This window comes from Peromyscus leucopus, unplaced genomic scaffold (genome assembly GCF_004664715.2).
Source record: "Peromyscus leucopus breed LL Stock unplaced genomic scaffold, UCI_PerLeu_2.1 scaffold_113, whole genome shotgun sequence".
Lineage (NCBI taxonomy): Eukaryota > Metazoa > Chordata > Mammalia > Rodentia > Cricetidae > Peromyscus > Peromyscus leucopus.
Genome location: NW_023504259.1, coordinates 290,037 through 310,482, shown reverse-complemented (window position 1 = coordinate 310,482; position 20,446 = coordinate 290,037). Strand labels below are relative to the sequence as shown.

At 47.1% G+C, this 20,446-nt stretch overlaps 1 long non-coding RNA gene across 2 annotated transcripts in view; it reads right to left on the bottom strand.

Annotated features, from left to right (window-relative positions):
• LOC114685557 overlaps positions 1–18,368 on the bottom strand; it is a 96,625-nt gene extending 78,257 nt beyond the window's left edge. The window contains exon 1 of one of the 2 annotated variants that reach the window (XR_003733473.1): positions 18,250–18,368. This is a non-coding gene — a long non-coding RNA (uncharacterized LOC114685557). Of the gene's footprint in view, positions 1–18,067; positions 18,135–18,249 lie in introns of those variants that run through there. The other variant, XR_005090517.1, reaches the window with a different exon arrangement.
• Positions 18,369–20,446: the final 2,078 nt, after the last annotated feature.

Here is a 20,446-nt window from a genome sequence, read left to right as displayed (position 1 = left end):
TTCTCACAGTTGAGCTCTGGTTTTCTGCCACGCATTCCTGCTTCTGTGGTGGCATCTCCCACAGACCTTCACCAAAGCAGGATGCACTACAACACCATGGCTCTGAACCTCCAGGACTGTGAACTAAGCAAATTAGTTTTCATTATAGAATACTCAGAAACCAGGTGTTTCATCACACCGACGCACTATGGCCTAATAGAACAGTCAAGGGCGGAGAAAGGGCTGGTCACTTCCGCCACTCCCCCATTTTGGCCATCTTTGAAAATCTCCTTGTGGTTACATGCTCTTTGCCAGGAAACGGGCATGCACAGTAGATTAAAAGATGACTGACAAGATACCATGGTTAGATTCATGTGTGCTCCCAGGCCACTGTGGAAAATGAGGAACTGGATAAGCATTTTACTTTTTGTTTTCCTTTCCCATACAGAAGCTTGAAAATGATCCACTAGAGAGAGCTGCCTATTTACGAGGTCAGCATGACTTTATGAAGAAGACTCTGGAGGGGCTGAAGAGATGGCTCGGGGTTAGAAGCACTGGCTGCTCTTCCCGAGGACCCGGGTTCAATCCCAGCACTCACATGGCAGCTCACAACCGTCTGTAACTCTAATTCCAGGAAATTTTGGCATCTTCACACCGATGCACATAAAATAAATTTAAATAAATGAAGAAGACCCTGGAGATGGACACAGGTAGAAAAAAGGGATGAAGAAAGATCTAGAAGTCATCCAGAGATCTGCAAAGGGGGCTTCTAACCACAATCATCTGGGGCTTTGCATAACATGGATTCTAGCAACTCTCCCAGAATCAAAATTCTGGTGCCAAGATTCAGGTTTAACCTTTCACGTTGCTGCTTGGGTTCTGGTGTGCTCTGTGAGTCCATTGCTGACTTCTTACTCCCAAGCAATTGACCAATCTACAAATTCCTCCTTTGCTACCTTGTTTAGCCACTTCCCTCACCATTGACAGCTAAGGAGGCCATGAAGCAGGACACAGACAATAGTCCAGTGGCACAGCCCTGAAACTAGGAGCTCTTTATTCCAAATTCAGTGCTTTAAGCACTGGATACCACAGAGCTCCCCCAAGAATAGGACCCCCACTAAGCACACGTTGGCCTCTCTGGCCTCAGCCTGAAGGACAGCATCAACTGAAGACTCTAGCTGTATGCAGGAGCTACTCTTCCTTCCCGGGGAAGGCCAATCACTCCTACGTCTCTACACTTCTCTGCTTAGCACTGAGTGCTCAAAAAATAGATTGATGAATGAAGTCCATAATGGGGCTCACAACAGCCCTCAAAGCATCAGGGATGTATGATGGGGGAGGAGCACCTGTCCCACTCAGAATCAGAAACAAACTCTGGGGTACTAGAAAACAGCAAACTTGAAGTTATATACCATGATGCAAAGAGCAGAAAGTGCTGTGAATTTTTTGATTGTCATAAGCTGTTAAAGTGATAATGGCATTTTCTTTCTTACTGAAAATAAAAAATTGCCACGTGTTTCAGACTGCCAACAAACTTGAAGAAGAATACAGGAAAATAATCAAAAATGGTCTGCTGCTGTGTGCCCACTAGTGACTTCTAACCCCTAATTGACCTTAGCCACAAAATCTTAGAGGATACTTTGAATATCTATTTTTCTTACATCTATATACCGATTAATTGAAAATATACATGCATACATATATATATATACATACATTTGTATGCCAAATGTACCCTCTGCAAGTCCAAAGAGTTTTCCTATTCATTGATGACATTTTTTCTTTTATCTTGACTACACATGGGCCATAATTTCCACTCATACACAAGACTTTTAAAAGCTTATAACTTTACCCTAAAGAGGGTAATTCCAACCTGGATCTGTTTTAAGACAGGATCCTCAAAGATATTTAAAAGAGGAAGTACAATGAAGGAGTCATCAGGTCAGGCCTCCAACAGACAGTTAAAAAATGGATGGTAGTGTCATCGTAGCAACAAGAAAAGTGGAGCTTGCGCAGGCCTGAAGGCCTACTAGTTGATCATGGTATCCTAGAATCTAGAAAGAAAGGGAAAGTCTGGGAAACCACTATTTCTTGATATGATTTGAGACTACTCTCAAGAGTCCATTTAAAATTTAATCCCACTGCAAAGTGATGGAGGGATGTAGAAGTTAATCTAACAGTGGTATTTAAAAGGTAGGGATGTTGGGACAGGTGATTAGAATTAGGTCACAGAGTGGAGCTCCCAAGAGATCTGAAACATTGGTTGTTTCTTAGGACAGAGCCAAGAGAGGCACGTGTATGCTCTTTTTCTCTTCCCATGTGATATCCCAAGCCAGCATTGGAAACCAGTCAGACATACCAGCATGCACGCCTCAACTTGCACTCCAAGACTGTGAGACAAAATAAGCCTCTTTATAAAGTTGCTTAGCCTTGGGCATTTGCCTATAGTAATGAGAAAACAGACTAACACAAAAGCCTACAGAATCCCTACTTGGTCTATATGAAACAGAAAAAGTCCCAGTTCAAGTCAACAAGAGGTCAAGCCTAAATCATAAGAGCAAAGTGTTGGCCTCTCCACCAGATCCAGCTGTACAGACCCAGAGTAAAAGGCAAGGTCAGTTTCCTTTGAAAATGAATGCTAACTATTACTGCCAGAAGTGTAGCCTTGCCAAAGTCTCTCTCTCTCATAATGTACATACAGTGTTTGCCAGACTGTCTGCTGTATTGGAGAAAAAGGAACGATTCAGGCCTTTCAGGGGAGCTACTGGACACACGGCTTTAATGACACCAATTCCAGGGAAACCCAAAGGCCCGCCGTGGCCCCAGACAGAGAAGGAACGCCATGGAGGTCAAGTGGCCTGTGGAGTCTTGGCCCAGGCCCCTCTCTCTGTGGGCCCCTGACCACCATCCTGTGGCTATTTCCCCACGTCTGGAGTAAACAACTAGAGAAGACATCTTCAGCGACTGGCAGTATCCATATGCTGAGGAGCAAGGGGCTGTCTGTTTTTCTGCAGGGGGGAACTGTCTGGAGAGGGTCGGACCATGTGGTTCCAAAGGCCCAGGTCTGCTTTGCCCCTTCCAGAGAGAATGCAGAGCATTTAAGTTGGAAGTTGCTATCGTGGGCGCTATTTGATTTCAAAGAAATGGGCTCAGCTCAGCACTTGGACATCAGGATAAATCATTCCAACAAGGAAGAGTCCAGGCACTATCAAATTTCAACTGCTAGCTGAAAACCCTGATAGTGGCTCCAGATTAATATGCAATTATAACCCAGAAACACAAAATTATCAAGGCCAAGGCCCTTTCAGAATATAATACATGAAAGTGTGGGCAACCACACATGTGGTAAAGATCCCAACCCCAGTGTGTCACAAATGCCTGGTCACCCGCAGGAGCTAGGGAAGAATGAAGAGGAAGAAGAAGGAAGGAAACAAAACAAAACAAACAAACAAACAAAAAAAAAAAAAACCGCGGACTCTCCAAGTTCAACACCAGCTGTCCTGAGGACAAAGTGAAGAGGACAGAAGAGCTGAAGTCTGACCCAGAAAAAGCTCTGACACGCCTGCCAGTTGTGGTCTTCCCTGTTTATCCCCCAAGGACTCTGTGTGACTAGGCGATAATCACAAGGAGGCAAGCAACTACTGACTGCTCCAGCAGAGGTAATTACAATAGCAGAAGGGCGGAGTTCTCTTCTGGCAAGCTCCAAGTCTGGGCTAGATCTGGGTCCAGTGGACGGACAGACACCACAGCAGGGACTGCCTGCTGCGGCCTCCAGGACTCCAGAGCCAAGGCATGTGCTTCCCCACATCTGACACAATCTCCCACCCGCAGCCAGAAGCTCTTCTGTCACAATGACCTCAGGCAAAACTGGTCTTCAACAAATTTGGGGACAAGGAGAGAAATGCCAGTCATTCCTGAATGTACCGCTCCTGGGGCCCTGACTCAGGCACATCCAAAAAAGGCATTTGAAAGTCTGCCCCAAAACGACTGTAAAAGAATACAGAGCACCCACACATGGGTAACAGTGCTTCCTTCTGCACATGCCCACTGGCACCTCTTAGGGGCTTAGCATGGCACACCTACTTAAATCCTCCAGGCTACTAAGGGGGAAAGTCATTAACCAGAAAATAAAGTGGCAGAGCACTGTCAGCACAGGGACAAGTAGGGACTAGGGAGTCAGCACCAAGGGAATGCCAGAAGGCTCCCAGGAGGGGACCACCTACCGGCACAGTGTGGACCAGAGGGAGATGTGGGCTCAGGCACTTCTGAGTCCCTCTTTCTCCACCACCCTTACAGACCACATGATTCTTGTTGCATGGCTTTTCTTTGTCCTTCACACTCATCTCTCCCTGATTATAGCTAAGCAGGAGTTCTGAGTTCTGTTACCACTTGGTGCAGAAGATCTATGTGCCACCCCTCTCTGTCCCTCTGGAGACAAGCATAGGTAACAGGAAAGTAAAAGAGAGGCTGTTGCCCCTCCCCAACAAATTCTCTCTATGTCCCTGGCCCTCTAGGCCTGCAATAGAGTTCTTTATTGCGGTAACTGTGAACTGGGCTCTCTCCCTAGACACAGAGATCAGCCTCCTGCTGCAGGGCAATCAGGCCATATCCAGAGAGGTGCCTCTCTTCTAGGTTCACCACAGAGGCCACTCCTCCTCACACCTGCCTGTCAGCTGAACCCAGAACTCGCAGAGAAAGGCTCTCACTAAACATCAACAGAAAGAAAAGATAGCAAACACAGACAGAGTGAGCCAGCGTGAGGTGCGGAGCTAAGTAAAGGAGCCACATATGAAAGGATTAGAAAATAAAATTAGAAGAAACTTGAAGGATTTAGAAATCCATTTCAAGTGCACTGGAAGAAAAATCCCCCCAGAATAGGAGACGGAGCCTAGGCTGAAACCCGGGCAGCCACTGGTCCCACCCTCTGCCGTCTGTGCTCTGAGTTTGGGCTTGCTCGTTCTGGTTCTCTTCTCAGTTCCTACCAGGACAATACTTCTCACAAACTGGAGCCTGATCATCTGTATCAGAACCAGCCAGGATCTGACTGAGATGCAGTTCCTGGGTCCCTAAGAGTCTGAGGCTTTCTGAAAGCTGAGAACTGCAGACCCAAGTCCTCTCTCATTCCAAACAGCAGCCATACCCACACTGACTCACTCCTTTAAATTGCTTCTTAAGAGGATTTAAACTAATGACTAAATTGATTCTTTTAGAAATTGTTTAATTCTGAAGTACTGAAATGATGGTATGATTTGTACACTGTAGCCAGGAAAAGCTTTTCACACCATAGATGTACCAGTCCTCAGGGAAAAGACATGGGTGACCTCTCACTACCCCATAGATAAGGACCCAGACCCATGATCCCCCTTCAGCCCACCTCCCCAGTTTAACACAGGGCTATAGTTCTCCAGGCCTGAGAGTTCAGGACTTTAGTTCCTACAAAGCCAAAGTCCACCCCCTTCTCACGGCCTTTGGCAAGAACACCTCTTTTTCCCCAGTAAAAATTCTTTCTACCACTCCCATGCTGGCAGCGTTAATGCTCCCTCATAGCACCAATAATTTCACGTCACATTCCTCAATTCTTTTGAAATGTCCCACACGGGGGCTAGAGAGATGGCTCGCTGGTTAAGAGCACTTGTTATTCTTGCAGAGGACCTGGTGTTCCATTCCCAGCACCCACACAGCGACTCAAAAGCAAATGTAACTCCACTTCCAGAAGATTCCATGCCCTCTTCTAGACCTCTGCAGGCACCAGGCCTGCACAGGAGGCACAGCCATGCAGGCAAGCAAAGCATTCACACACATAGAATGAAATTTTTAAAAAATCTTCCAAAATGTTTTTAAGAAACATCAATATATGCTTTTGGAACCTGATGATGAATATACAGTTCTTGCCTAGAAATTGTGTGTGTATGTGTGTGTGTGTGTGTTCTTTTGGAAGAAGGCTTAGTTATGGTACCGAGTTGGTACTCAATAAATATGTGTGAATGAACAAATGAACTTAAAATAAATTCCAAGTCAAACACTGGGGCATATTTGGATTCAAAAGCAATAAAGAATTTAAACTAGCTAGGCATGGTGGCACACACCTTTAATGTCAGCACTAAGGAGGCAGAAGCAGGCAGATCTCTGAGTTCAAGGCTAGCCTGGTCTACTGAGTGAGTTCCCAGACAGCCAGGGCTACACAGAGAAACCCTGTCTCAGAATGAAAAAAGAATTTAAAGTACATGTTAGTCACTTTCCTGGAAGTGAAAGGCTCTGGTGTCTCTCTAGTGACAAGAGCTGAGATGCCACTGTAGATTCTCTACTGCACATGACCCTAAACTCTCTCTTGGCATGTGTTTCAAATGGATGGGCCCCATTCTTCCCACACAATTTCTAGATTTGGAAAGAAGAAGAAACCCACTAATAAAGCTGGTGTTGGGCCATTTCTCTGGGCCTTGGTCTGATCTCGTTATGAACCATCACCTTACAGTAAGCTAATCATTGTCTGAAAGAAATGTGCACTTTGAAACAAAGGCTGACGTTGAAATCTTCACAGTGATTTCTCACAGGCCTCTACGGTCTTGGACTTTCTCATTGCATATCTTCATATTCTAAAATTATTAGCAGCACATTTGGAAAGATTCTAAACGAAGCTCAGTCATCAATAATTACAACAAAATGTTTACCAGGAACAATGTCTCCTGGGAAGCAGAATCGCCATTCTGCCCTCTTCTCTCTGCTGCTTTGCAGGCAGCTGGCTACAGATGGGTGATGGCTTAAGGTCATGGCTACTCTTCTACATGATCCTGAGGTGGCAAAACTCTTAGGACAAATCACTTTTTGTCTGTGGTCACCAAGTACTAGGAGCCACTCCACACAGCATTCCAAAGGCACACGCTCAACCAAGGCAAAACTCAGTGTCAGAAACGGGGCTGGGGGGTGGGGACACTGACAGCTGGCAAGTGTCTCCTGACGTATACTGCAGGAAAAGGGCACAACTCTAAAGTGGGAAAGGGAGTCAAGGTGCTTGAAATCTTTAAACTGTTGGCTACATGGTGTGTGAGTAGAATTCCTGCTTCACCAGACCCCTGCATCTTATGACACAGGCCTTTCTATGAGTCTTTAGATATTATGTTTACCACTGGATTCCCTTTCCAGCTACGCACCCTGCCTGAGAAGCAGGCAGGAATACTGCTGCATACATAACTCCTGCAGAAGCTGAAGGAGTCACACTCCTCTACTTGGGAACAACAACAACAAAGGACAGAAATGTTTATATACTGAAGAGAGCACGCAATTTGTTGCTGGCTTTTCCTGACTGCGGTCACGGTCTCACTTGCTAAGTCTGAAGAAGTTTTTTGCACTGGAACATTCCTCTCTCAAGCCTATGCTGCAATTCGTGACAGTCAGTGTCTACACTGAAGTTCATCTTTCTTTCGATCCACTCACAAAAGCCATTAGTAAATGACGATTTAATGGGTACGTGGAGCTACTGTGTAAGACTCTAGTAAGCCTGTACGCTAGCTGCTGCCTTCCTGGAAGAACTTACAGAGCAGAGCAGAGCAGAGCAGGTACCCAAACAAACAATGGCCAGAACTAGTGAACAGAAATGGGGACAGTGGCAGTGGCTTAACGTGGACATAGAATAAAATGTTCTACATGGAACACTTGGGAAAGTGGGAAAGCTGGTACAACTAAAATTATGCTGGCACAGCAGAGCTGTTGTGGGTTTGTCTCTTTGAGCCACGGTCCTCCTCCTCTTCCCTTTCTATCTTATACTTAGAGTGACTTTGATTCTGGCTGACAGTCTAACAAGCCAGTTCAGGTTAAAGAAGAAAGTTGAACACTTTACACCCACCCACATTCCACTGAAACTTTAAGCAGTCACTTACTTTCCAGAAGGTTCTAAGTGATTCAACTATAATGCTTATAAATTGTTTAGGGACCACTGAGCTTCCTTTATAAACAACACAATCATATAAAACCCAGTTCATCTGAATTGAATGCCTGTCCTTTGCAACTCACTAGGACCCCGCTAACTAGGAAATTCTCACCGAGCTCCTGCCTGTAGCAGGACAGGTGTAAACAGCCCTTTTCAGAAATCAAGAATCAAAGGATGGGGAAGAGCCCTGAACAGCAACCTCCAATCTCTATCCCCAGTGGATCAGCAATAGAGTGAAATCCCAGGTCAGCTAGAGATACATATCGACTTACCTGGGTTTTCATTTGAGCACACCAAATTGGTAGCATCATCTATTATGTTGGTTCATTTCACTCTCAATTGATGATATTTATCCTAATGTGGCAGTTTACATCTCTGTTTCTGAAGCAAAGATGTACGAAGCAAAGTCTAACTGAGCTTTTAAGAGGAATGGCTCAGGCCTCTTAGAGAAAATTAATCAATGTAAGTCTTTAAATGTGTGTAGCAAGATGTTGGTGTTAAAAATCTACAGAGAAACCCCTGATAAAAGGGATGGCATCAACAACATGAAAACCAATGCACCAAAACCACTGTATAGTCAGTATTAAAGGTACCATGTCAGCAGCTCCAGAGTCTGTGGACTTACATTAAACCACCTGACAGATGGGAAAACTGAGGCTGAGCAAGATAATGAACTTACCCTAGCCAGCCAACACTTGAAAATCAGATAGAATCCTTAATTAACAAGTGCGTGTTTACTTAGTTCCAAACTTCAAAGAACCATTCTTTTCCTTTTCCCAAATCCAATCAGTCACCAAGCCCTCCATTTGTTTCCTTCAGTGGGTGGCTGCAACATCAGGAGTGAATACTGTCCCCCTTCCCCTGTCTGCCCCGGCTGGAAGCCAGCTGTGGGGTATCAGATGGGAAGCGGGGGTGGGGCAGCCTTTCCACACAGCAAGCTCACTTCTGTATTTATTTATTCCTCTCCCCAAGACTGGGTGTTTATTTGGGCAGGTCTAGAGGACAGAAGCTGACAAGAAGCCTTCCTTAGTCTCTCCTGCCTGCTGGACTATCTAATTTTTTGCCCAGGCTGCAATGGGACAGAGTCCTCATAAAACCTAGACTGCCTATTATCCTTGCCTAAGAGCCTTTGGCTTTCCTTCCCATCCAATCCAATGTCTAGTTCCCAAAAGAGTTGACTCCAGGACTCCCCAAACATTCCTCCACCATGGACTGCAGGACTCCTGGAGCAATCTTTCTTTAAGTTTTCTAGATCTTTCCCAAATAATCATCTGTGTACTCCTTCCCGTGATCTGCAAATCTGCAGTACTAGTAGTTACAATTATCTCTTAACTGACCTTCTTCTCATTCATTCATCCCTAGCAAAGCTCCAAATGTGAAGTGCCTTGACCACAATATACAGTACAGCTAAAATGGCTGTGGCATGGCTAACTGACAGAAGAATGGGTGAATGGAAGGACTGGGCAAAGCACTGTGATGGGTTAAGGCCAGCAGTAATAGTTCAATTTAAAATCTTTATAAGCATTTTAAGATTCTTACTCATTTGTGTGTGTGTGCTGTGGCGGGGGGGGGGGGGGGGGGGGTTCTGTTGAAATGCTGAGAACAGAATTCAAGGCTTTGTCCACATGGAGCATGCACCCTATCATCCAGCTACATCACACTCCTCATTGCTTTTTAAAATGTAACTTAAAGATAAAACTTTTTTATGCTTCTTTTATGCAAATCCCAGCAGATATTTTTCAAAAACTCTAAGCAGAAGAACAATGATTGAGAAAACAGTTCCAATGAGTCTAAGTCACTTGCTGAGTAGAGTGGGTCCAAAGAGAATGAAAATGTATTCATTCCTTGATAAACATTTTGCTTTCACATGGTTCCCATTCAGTGAAGGGGACAAGTGTTGGAGAAAACAGAGTTTAGTAGCTAACATCATCATTCCTCTGCTTCTCTCTCTCTCTCTCTCTCTCTCTCTCTCTCTCTGTGTGTGTGTGTGTGTATGTACATGACACTTACTAGTTACTACTGCAAAGACTAGGTCCCATTTCCCCAAGCCAAAATATTTAACTAGTAGTCACTTCCACCAAGTAGCACATAATTAAAGTAACTAAGGTACCAGTCCACTATAAAAATCTAGGGCATGGTAGGGCAGAGTAGTGTGGGGGTGGGCAGAAGTCCAGTTGAAACCAGCCTTACTGAGTGTTATTGGAATTCACTCTTCACTCAGCCAAAAATGTGCAGTCTAACCAAAGTACTCCACTGGCTCAGCTTCCCAAGCCACACGTCTTCTGAAGGCCACGGGCAAAGCCAGCTGCGGTTTATACTTTTGGGTTAAAGAGCCCCAAAACAGAAAAAAGTATATATTTTGAAATGCATTATACTTCAAAATGAAGAGTAATTGTGTGTAGCGGCCTGGAAAATATATCTCATGCAGTACACTGAGCCACTGAACCCCAGAGCACAGAACTCTGGTGCTCCAAATGCAATCTCAAACTGAAAATAAAAAGGTACAAAGGGCGGAAGGAAGGGCGGGCGGAGGGTTGCTACAGGACTGTGACTCGGAGGAGGCTGCCGCCTCGGGGAACACAGCAGCGTAAGCCACTAGCTACTGCTCTGGACACTACAGCAAGCCAGAGGAGACCAATACAAGGTTGACAAATATAATTACATAAGAAAATAATGTCACGAGATTGCACAGAAATCTAATACACTGAGTGGGAAAGGACTTCATGGAAGCCAATACCTTTAAAGTTTCTCCCTGACCTGCTGCAAGGTCCTATCACTCTGATGGAACTTCCATATCCATTACCAGCTCATCAGGCAAGGAGCATTTGCCAAGCACAGGAGCAGACACTGTCCTCAGTTACCGAACCCCAAGCAGACATTCCTTTACCTTGTGACCAGGCCTCTAACTGAGCCAAGCTGACAGCTCCTCACCACCCTGCTCCATCCATTTACCCCCTAACTGTTACGTAAAGGTTACAGTACTGCAGTAACCAGTAGTCAAACTCAAAACCGAAAGCCTGGGATACAGGATGGACACTGAAGTCAGACTTGCAACCATTTGAATTAGGAAGATAACTGCAGTTAAGCAGTGTGGGAAGCAGGGAGGAAACTATGGCAAATGAATGAACATAAAGGGTGAGATCCCCATCCGTGAACACACTACCTTAGGTTCCCAGGAATAACCAGTGACAGAACACCGGGGCACTTCCAACTGCTGTTGAAAATCTAGAATCCGACGGTCACATTACACACAATTGTTCTGATCTCTTCAGAAAACAAAGCAGAGGTACTCAACCAAGAGGAGGAGGGAGGAGGACAGGAGAGGAAGGGAGGGGAGGGGAGGCCCCTGAGCCTGTGAAGTGTGAATACAGTTTTGGTTGTTCCCAACTCAGTGGCACTGTTGGGACCTGGCGAACTGGGAGGGGGGCAGGGAAGCTGGTGTGCATCCTGAAATGCATGGGAGAGTCCTCAACAGACAATTATCCAGCTCAAAATGTCAGTGGCACCAAGGCTGAGACCACCCAAAATCAAGGGCCAATAATCTGTAAGTAGAAAAAGAACAGCAGCAACCTCTGCATTGCCCAAGAAGAGCCTTCCCACTTAATGGACTCAGGTCTCCGGCTCCCTCAGTGGGTATCAATCCATGGTCAGAAGCAGCAAAGCTATGACAAACTGACAAGTGCAACATGAAGTATATTCCCCTGCCAACTGGTTCCTTCTCAATGGGTTCCACAATTCTACCTGCACCATAACTCATCCCCATTTTTAAAAGTGTTGGCTAAAGAATATGTTTTCCTTGGTAAAGACACAACCTCTCTCTCTCTCTCTCTCTCTCTTCTCTCTCTCTCTCTCTCTCTTCTCTCTCTCTCTCTCATTAATAAATTGCCTCATCTTCCAATATCGTGACCTTGGCTGATAGGTATATCAGAGTAGACAGAGTAGATTCAAGGCTAAGGGCAACTTGAGAATGAAATATCCAGAGAAGGACCAACTCTGAAATTTTCTATTTCAGTGGCAGGAGAGACATCCCAAGCTAGATGTCATGGCAACCTGAGACACATGCATCTGAACTACAGGGATTTCCTCTGTTGTTTTTCTTTTTATGGCACTAAGGCTCAAAACCCAAGGCCTCAGATAGGCCAAGCAGCACATGTAATACCACTGAGCAGTACCCCTACCAGAACCAAGGGCACAGCTTACTTCTTTTTCTATTTAAAAACATGTAAGCTGGGTAGTGGTAGCACACGCCTTTAATCCCATCATGTGGGAGGCAGAGGCAGGTGGATCTCTGTGAGTTCGAGGCCAGTGTGGTCTACAGAGCAAGTTTCAGGACAACCAGAGGTATTACACAGAGAAACCCTGCCTCAAAAAAAAAAAATTTTATTTTTTTATTTTGCATCTCTGTGTTCATACACGTGTAAGGGTGTGGGGGCTTATGTATGCTCATGGATGTGAATGTCAGAGGACAACCTCAGACGCCATTCTTCAGGTACTATCTACCTAATTTAGACAGCATCTCTCACTGACCTAGAACTTGCTAATTAGACAAGTTATACATGAGACCAGTAAGTTCCAAGTCGTCCTCCATCCCCACCACCCCACGTGTGAGCTCTGGGGATCCAACTCAGGTCCCCACGCCATAAAGACAAGCACTTTACCAACTAAGCCGTATCCTTATCCAGCACTGCTTTGTTTTTGTTGTTATTTGTTGGGGGGGGGGGTACTTTTATTTTGGTTTGTTTTTTTGGCTTTATTTTTAGATGGGGCTATCTATAATGCCCAGGCTGGCCTCACAAACATCCTAGTCTCAGCATCTCAAGATCTGGTGTCACAGGCAGACGTCACCATGCCCTGCTAAGTCAAGGGCATTCCTAACAGCACCTAGGAGTGAAGCTCTCTCCAGATACCTCTGAACCAACAAGATGAATAACTAACCAGGACATACATCCTGGTGTGGCAAAAAGAAACGAAAGTTGAAAAAAAAAAAATTCAGAGGAGTTAAATAAGGCTTAGCTCCAGTTTCCAAACACCCCTGTGGCATGGCATTCTCTAGACCACATCTATAAAATGGCGTAACAACACTATGCTGGTGGCTTCCTATTCCTCCCCAAAACAGTAATGCCATAGGGAAGAGTGTCAGCCGTGGAGAAAAGAGTCACACTGACCTCATGACCCCAATCTGGCATGATGCTTCGATGCTTCGTGATGCCTTACCTGGCATCCTTCCCATAACCCACTGCTGCTTTTCCGGAAATACCACCCACACCAGCACAGCTGCCCTAGAGTAGAGTAAGTAGTGAGTAGCCAGCATTTTCTACTTAGGAAAGCTGTGTTCCCTACATTAACTGTTAGAAACTAAAATAGCCCAACTGTAAGCTTCAATTCCTAAAACTGAGGTTCCAATTATAATCTTGCTCAAATTCTGGAAACTAGTGTTTGTGGGGGCCCAGAACACGGAGAAGCATCTCCTTCTATTTATACATGTGACTAATTTTCTCTACTCAGCACCGGGCCAGTTGTTGCTGTGGCTAATTCCGTTTGATGAGACAGCATTCCTTCACCCACATATATTCCTACCTCAGTACTTAACTGTTTGCCTCACTGACAAAATTCTGCTCAAGCTGTACCTGCACCAATGGAGGGCTGAAACACAGTGGTTAATTTAAATCATTGATTGTGGCTGGCTTGGCAGGCTTCAGTTCTGACTGCCACCGATAAGTTGCCATTGTTAGCACTCAGACAACCTAGATTATCCAGGAAATTGAGCACAGCAGCCAGTGTGTGCATGGGCTATGCAGACTGGCTCTGCTGAACCCGAAAGCACTATGTTGTTGCAGTGGAATGCTTTCTAGGGCCACACATGTCAAAGAAGCCACACCCCTGTCTGCATGGCGGCCTTCATGACCCTTCTGATTGGACACTGCGGAAGTTCTTGGCCTTTGGCTTTGTTCTTTGGCTAGCCAGTCTAAACCCAAGTCAGCAGGAAATACCTAATCTAAATTACCCATCGCAGCAGTGTGGCTACTACCAAAACAGAATGACTGCCTCTGCAAATCTCCAACGGTAATTCAGAATCGTGCACACAGAATACCAGGGGTAAGACACAGGAAAGGTCCAGAAGAGTAAATTTTCAAAAGCTCCAAAGCTAAACACCAAATCGGCCAGAAAAACAGTAGGTGCTTTTGATGTCCCTCTAAGTAAAGCAAGAGCTCCTGAGGATGGCTCAACTCTGCATCACCCTCTGCATCACCGCAGTAAAGAAAGAGCTGGTCCCCTGGGTCCCCTCCCCTCTAAGACAGGGGTGGCCTCAGGGCCTGACAAATGTCGTAATTCTATAAAACACTAACATGTTAGGGTGAAGTCAAAGGCTCACACTGCACGTGGTTCATTTGGAAACAGCACTTTCACAAGAAAATTAAGCTAACAGTATTTTGTAAAAGGGAAACAGCTAGATGCTTCTGAAAGCATGGCCCTGTGGATTCTTTTTCTATGCGAATTCCTAACAAGCTGGTGAAAAAAATCCTCACAACCTCTAGAATTATTAAGGCAAATTTTTTTAAAACTCAAACCCATATGGAACTACACATTCAGTATTAAGGGTCTGTTCTGTGCGGCTCAAGGACAAAACCCATGACCTGGTACATGCTGGTCAGTATATATATATATATATATACCCCTGAGCTATCTATACCACCACCACCCCACACAGCCCTTGTTTCTATGGAACAGCATCTTGCTATACATTTCTAGCAGGTCTTGAACTAACTATTAACCCAGGCTGCCTTCTCATTCAAAGATCCTTCACTTCAGCCTCGCTCAGAGGGCTGGCCTTCTGCTTGCTTCAATTTGTGTTTTAGACTGCTGATGTGAACCTGCTAAGTGGGTATCAGGCTCTCCTCCTGGGCTGCAACCTTAAGCAAAACAAAGCACAATGTTCGTTGACTTGAATTGACGTTACACACAACTCTTGCAGAAAACACTTGAGGCTTTGTAAGGCAGAGAGGTTTAGTAATCTCCCACCTTCCTCCAAATTCAACAGGATGTCTAAACCAGGCTATCTCCCTGGTGGCTGCAGGCACTAAAGAGTGGTTGCAGACCAGTGAGAAACCTTCCAGCCCACTGTTCCAGATCAGGATGGCTGACACTATTTTAATAGGAATGGTCCCTCTGAAGCTTCAGCGCTGGCCAGGTGATGAAGTAAGCCAAGCAGTGGCTGGTGCACCACTTGCCATGTTCCCCTCCCCCCACCACATCCTCTGGGCCAGAGCTTCAAAGCCCTCCCTTCCTGCACACACCTCTCCCCACCCACTCACACCAAATACCCAAAGCAAGCAAATTACTTGAGAACACTCAAGTGCTGACTTCTCATTGGTGCTGAAGTTTCAGAAACGCTTCCAACCCAGCAGCCTCTAGAGAAGCCCCTCACCTGCGTGCTTTTTTTTCATCTTCCAAGGGCTTTTTTCTGCTTCTCTCCTTCATCGGTCTCCCACTTTTCCCTCTGCCTCCCTCTCCTGGCCCAGCTAGCAACGGCTTCTCCTCTGCCTTCAATTCAGTTCCATCTCTGTGAGAGAGGGAGGGACAGGTACACATGTGGACCTCTTGCTGCTCCTGGTAATGCCCATCCTCCAGAGGAGTATTTCCTTGGCTTAAAGCAACATGGGCTTTGAAAAGACATCCCCCACAGGGAGAGGTACTACAGTCGATCAGGAGCAATTGGGCTTTTAATAAAGTGCTCTGCTTTTTATACCCTGCCCCAAGCAATCGCCTCTCTACACCTTTCCTCAGCCTGCAGGTCTGAGGAAGGGATCTAACAGGTCTGAGGGGGTCTGAAAGAACAGGGGCAGAGCATGGAGGAGGGTAAACGCCTGGCTTCCCACTGGCCACTGACACCGTGGGATTTTCTTAGTATGTTTCCCCGGTGGCCTCTCCCAGCATGGACAACTCTCCATCTGTCAGTCAACAAAAAATTTAGGGAGCACATTGCTACCCTGTGCTAGAAGTAATCTAGATCTGTGAACAAGGTCACCAACCTGCTAAAACTTCCATCCTAATGGGAGAGACAATAACAACATAAACAGGTGAATACATAATGCCAAGGAATGATCAAGACTGAGAAGGAAACCTGGGTAACACAAGAGGACGGAGACAGCTGTCCACAAAGCCCTTGAAAACTGACTACTGAGTAGAGAGCCTGAAGTAAGCAAAGATGAGTCATCTGGAAGTGTGAGGGAAAGCTCCCCAGGCAGCAGAATAGCATGTGCAAAGGTCCTGGGGAGAGAAATGGAGTAAAAAAGAAAAAAACGTCAGGAAGTCAGTATTGTTGCAGTTAACAAGGCATACTGCTGTGGGGGCGTGGCATCCATCAGAGGACCACCCACCCTGTGGCCCAATGACTATTCAGGCACCGAGTTTCCACAGACTGTGGTCTCCCCAAGCTTCCCGTCCCCCAGGTTTCTCCTGCTTACTTTTCCTCCTCTCAGGAGGCCCCACAAATGGAGTCATTCTGTCAGTTTATCACTCCATCTAGCTTAACACAAAAACCAGCCAGCAATACAGTAAGAAAGGCCATATGCACATTTAACCACAGTTCTGAAAAGATAGCAAATGTACCATAGTGAAGAGCAGAGGATCAAAAGGTCAGCGAGCGAGGAAGAGAAGGAGGGGAGGAGGAAAGGAAAGGAGGGAGGGCAGGCAGAAAAAAAAAAATAAGTACGGAGTCTTTGTTACAAGCCTGCAAGTGACCTGGCTTTAAACTGGCTAGTACTCCCGGTCCTGTAAACTGAGGAGTGGAAACAGTAAACCTTGAAATAACCTTGGAGAGCTGCTGAAGAGGTGAGACACGTGGAGACCATGACCAGAAGCCTTCAATGGACCGGCTCTGCTGCCAGCTTTCCCAATCTGACAGGCGTTGCCCATAAACTGGATCCTCCAGTCCCAAGTTGCTCTCAAATATTTTGGTACGTTTAACGCGGATTATTTTTATTTTGCACATCAAAGAAAACAAAATTCACAAATTCTTCCCCGGTTTCCCTCAAGTCACAATCTCCTCTCTGTATCTTAGGCCAGCGGCAGGCGGTCCACAGTCCCTGGGTGCATTTCATGGAGTTCAATATGCCTCGGGAGCTGTCCACAGGCCCTCGGAGCTGTCCCTGCTTGGGCGCCAAACTATGCAGCTTCGGGTCACAATCCAGGTCCAACAACCCTTGCCCAGCTGCCAGTTCAAAGGGCCCCAGCGCAGGCAAGCGAGTCAGTGGGAGCCAGCCCCCAACCCCGAGGGGCAGTAGAAGAGCGCCACCACCGCCACCCCCCGCGCAGTGACCCGCGCAAACACACACACACACACACACACACACACACACACACACACACACACACACACACACACACGCGCGCGCGCCCGCGGCACAGCACGGACTTCCCAACCCCACAAAGCGCACCGCGGCCCGCTGAGTTCTGGGTTTCCTCTTCCTCAAAGCCGCTGGGTACCGCGGCGCGCAGCTCGCTCGCTCCCTCCCCACAACCCCACCGCCGCCGCTCTCCCGGGAAGGCGCGCGGTACGCCCTCTCCCACGCCAGCCTCTCCAGCCAAGCCCCCGCCGCCCTCCCGCGCCCAGAGGGAAGCCCCGCGTGGCCCCGAGAGGCGGGTCTTCACTAGCGAACGCCCGCAGGGGTCCTCGCAGCCCGTCGCGCCCCATCGCGGGAGCGCGCTCTCCGGGGATCCCCTCCGTCTGCGACGCCGGAGCGAGCCCCCGGAGTCCTCGCCACCCGCCGCGACTAAGCGCAGCCTCCAGCCTCTCCGGCCCCACTACTGCTGGCCGCAAGGTCCCGGGCGCACTCTGTTAGGTCCCAGCACCCCTACGCCGGTGGCGCAGCCCTCCGGCGCCCCCTCCAGCTGACCCTGCCCTGGCCGTCTCGCGGGTCCTGGCCCTGAGCCCCATCCCGGAGCTGCCCCAGTGTCCACTCCCCCCGTGCCTCTAGTCACTCGGGATCCCCCTCTGCCCAGACCTCCCAACTGCAGCGCGCCCGCAGCCCCCGCCCGCCCGCGCCGCGGGGCCCCGGAGGAAACAAAAGTGTCTCCGCGGCGCCCTCTGTCTTGCCCCGGCCCCGCCCGGGCCGCCGAGGTCAGCGAGCCGGGCGCCGCGCCAGCCCTGAAAACTTTACGAACCTGCCCGGGGTCGCAGGACGCGGTGACGAGGGCTCCCAGAAGCTGGAGCGCTGGAGCCGGGGCCGGGCCCTAGACCGGTGCCCGAGGTTCTGTAGCCCCTCTCGGGGCCGCGACGGCGGTGGCTCTGCCTCTATCTCGTGCCCATCCTCGCCCGCCGCCGCTGCCCGAACGCACGCACTTACACTCGGGTCGCCGGCCGCTGCCGCCGGTTGCCGCTGCTCTCACTTCCTCTTCCTTCCTCCTGCTGGCCAGAGACACATCTTGCATCTAGGAGCATCCCGCGAGCTGCCGCGAACTCTCCTCCTGGCAGACGCTGCGGAGTTGCCGCCGCCGCCCCCGGCACCTGCGCGCGACACGCGTGGTTGGCGCGTTTGCTTCCCGCCCCCGCACTGCTGCCCGCCCCCTGCACGGTGCCTAGGACGGGGTGCCTACGACTTTTTAAGGTCCCTCTACTTAAAAAGAGGGAAATGTCACACAGTATGTACACCTCAGCTCTGCTATAAATAGTGTGTGCTGAGCATGACTTCTCTGATGAGCTCAGAAACCGCGTTTCACAGGCACTAGTTAACTCCATCACCCTCATAGCGCCACCTCTGGGGGACCGAGAGCTCGTGGTACCCTTATTCATTTTTGGACAGCTTATTTGAAATTTTCCACCGAAGGAGAAACTTTGGTGGGCTATTTCAAAACAATTCCTCTAAGAAGCTCCTGTATAAATCTTGACACTTTTTTGTCGTGGGCAACACGGCAAAAATGACAGACCGTTTCCTTCTCCTCCATCACCTATGAGTTTACTGTAATAGAAACTACACGGTTTCCTTCAATGAAGCCAGAGACTCTCTTGTGTGGTAGAGCGTGGCATAAAGCAACATGTACTACCCTGAATTTGTTATTTGTGGTTGTTGTATTATTATTATTATTGAAGTCATGCAGCCTACTTGAGTAGTTTTCAAAGAAATCCAACACAGTTAACTCCCAATCTAGCAGGCAAGAGGAAAATGACAGTTGGAAAGTTCGGAGAAACGCCTGTCCTCTCCTAATTCAGCACTCTGTGATGGAGCCGCTGGAGAGGGCAGGGAGCTGCTGTGCATGCCCTCTTCTCTAGAAAAGGGGAGGCGCTGGAGTGCACCTTAGAAGATGTCAGAATCTAAGGCAAAAGCAATGCTCTCTCTAAGATTAATCACAAGAATATTTACATATTACCCTGTGCTGACTCTCCATTAGCAGCCATTAGGGATTTTGCATGAAAAACAAAATAAAATAGCTCATTGTTTTTATATTGATTTTATCATTTCAGTAAATAATAGTTCTAGAGTTTCTATGTAATAAATCAGTTGAATAATGTGTCCAGTTAGGATGTGTGTGATTAAAATTAATTTCTCCAGTTTGTTTGTTTATTTATTTATTGGTTATTTGGTTTTTCGAGACAGTTTCTTTATGTGTAGCCCTGACTGTCCTCATTCTGTAGCCCATGCTGACCTCGACCTTACAAAAGATCCACCTGCCTCTGCCTCCAAGTGCTGGGATTAAAGGCGTGTGCCACTACCACCTGCCTCACCAGTTTGTTTTTATTGTTTTTTCATATAATACATTTGAATCATGCTTTTCCCCACCCCAAACTCCTACAGAGACTCCCCACCTCCCCACCCATCCAACTCCACATGTTTCTTCTCTCTCACTTTAAAAAATAAACAAGCAACCAAAAAGAAAACAAAGTAACGAAACCAAAAAATAACAATAACAAAATATAACAGGAAACGCACACTTGCGCTAAAAACATAAATCATAAAAATGGGAACCAAAACATACAAGCAAAGACCAATTAGACAAAGAAAAAATGTTCAAACAGAAATTTGAGACAAACAGTCTGCAAACTATTGAGTTCATTTTGTGTGGGTCTATTGCTAGGCATGGGCCTACCTGAAGAGTGATTAATATATGTAGTGATACTCCATTGGAGAAAACTAATTTTCCTTTGGAAACAGGTGTCAATTACAGATAACTTCTCTGTTAGTGGTAGGAACCTATGTCCATTTCCCCCTCTCGGCACTGGGAATCCATCTGGCTTGAACCTGTGCAGGCCAATGCATGCTGGTGCAGGCCAGTGCATGCTGCCACAGTCTCTGTGAGTTCACATGCATCAGTTCTGTGGTGTCTGAAGGACACAATTTCTTTGGACTCATCTATTCTCTCTGGCTCTTAACATTCTTTCTACCTCTTCTTCTGCCTAGTTCCCTAAGCCCTGAGGGGAGGGTTTGAAGATGATATCCTATTTAAAATTTTCTTACTCTTTGAATTTTGTACAGCCGCGGGTCGCTGTGTTAATTCCCATCTATTGCAAAAAGAGGCTTCTCTGATGGTGGCTAAATGAGGCAAGAA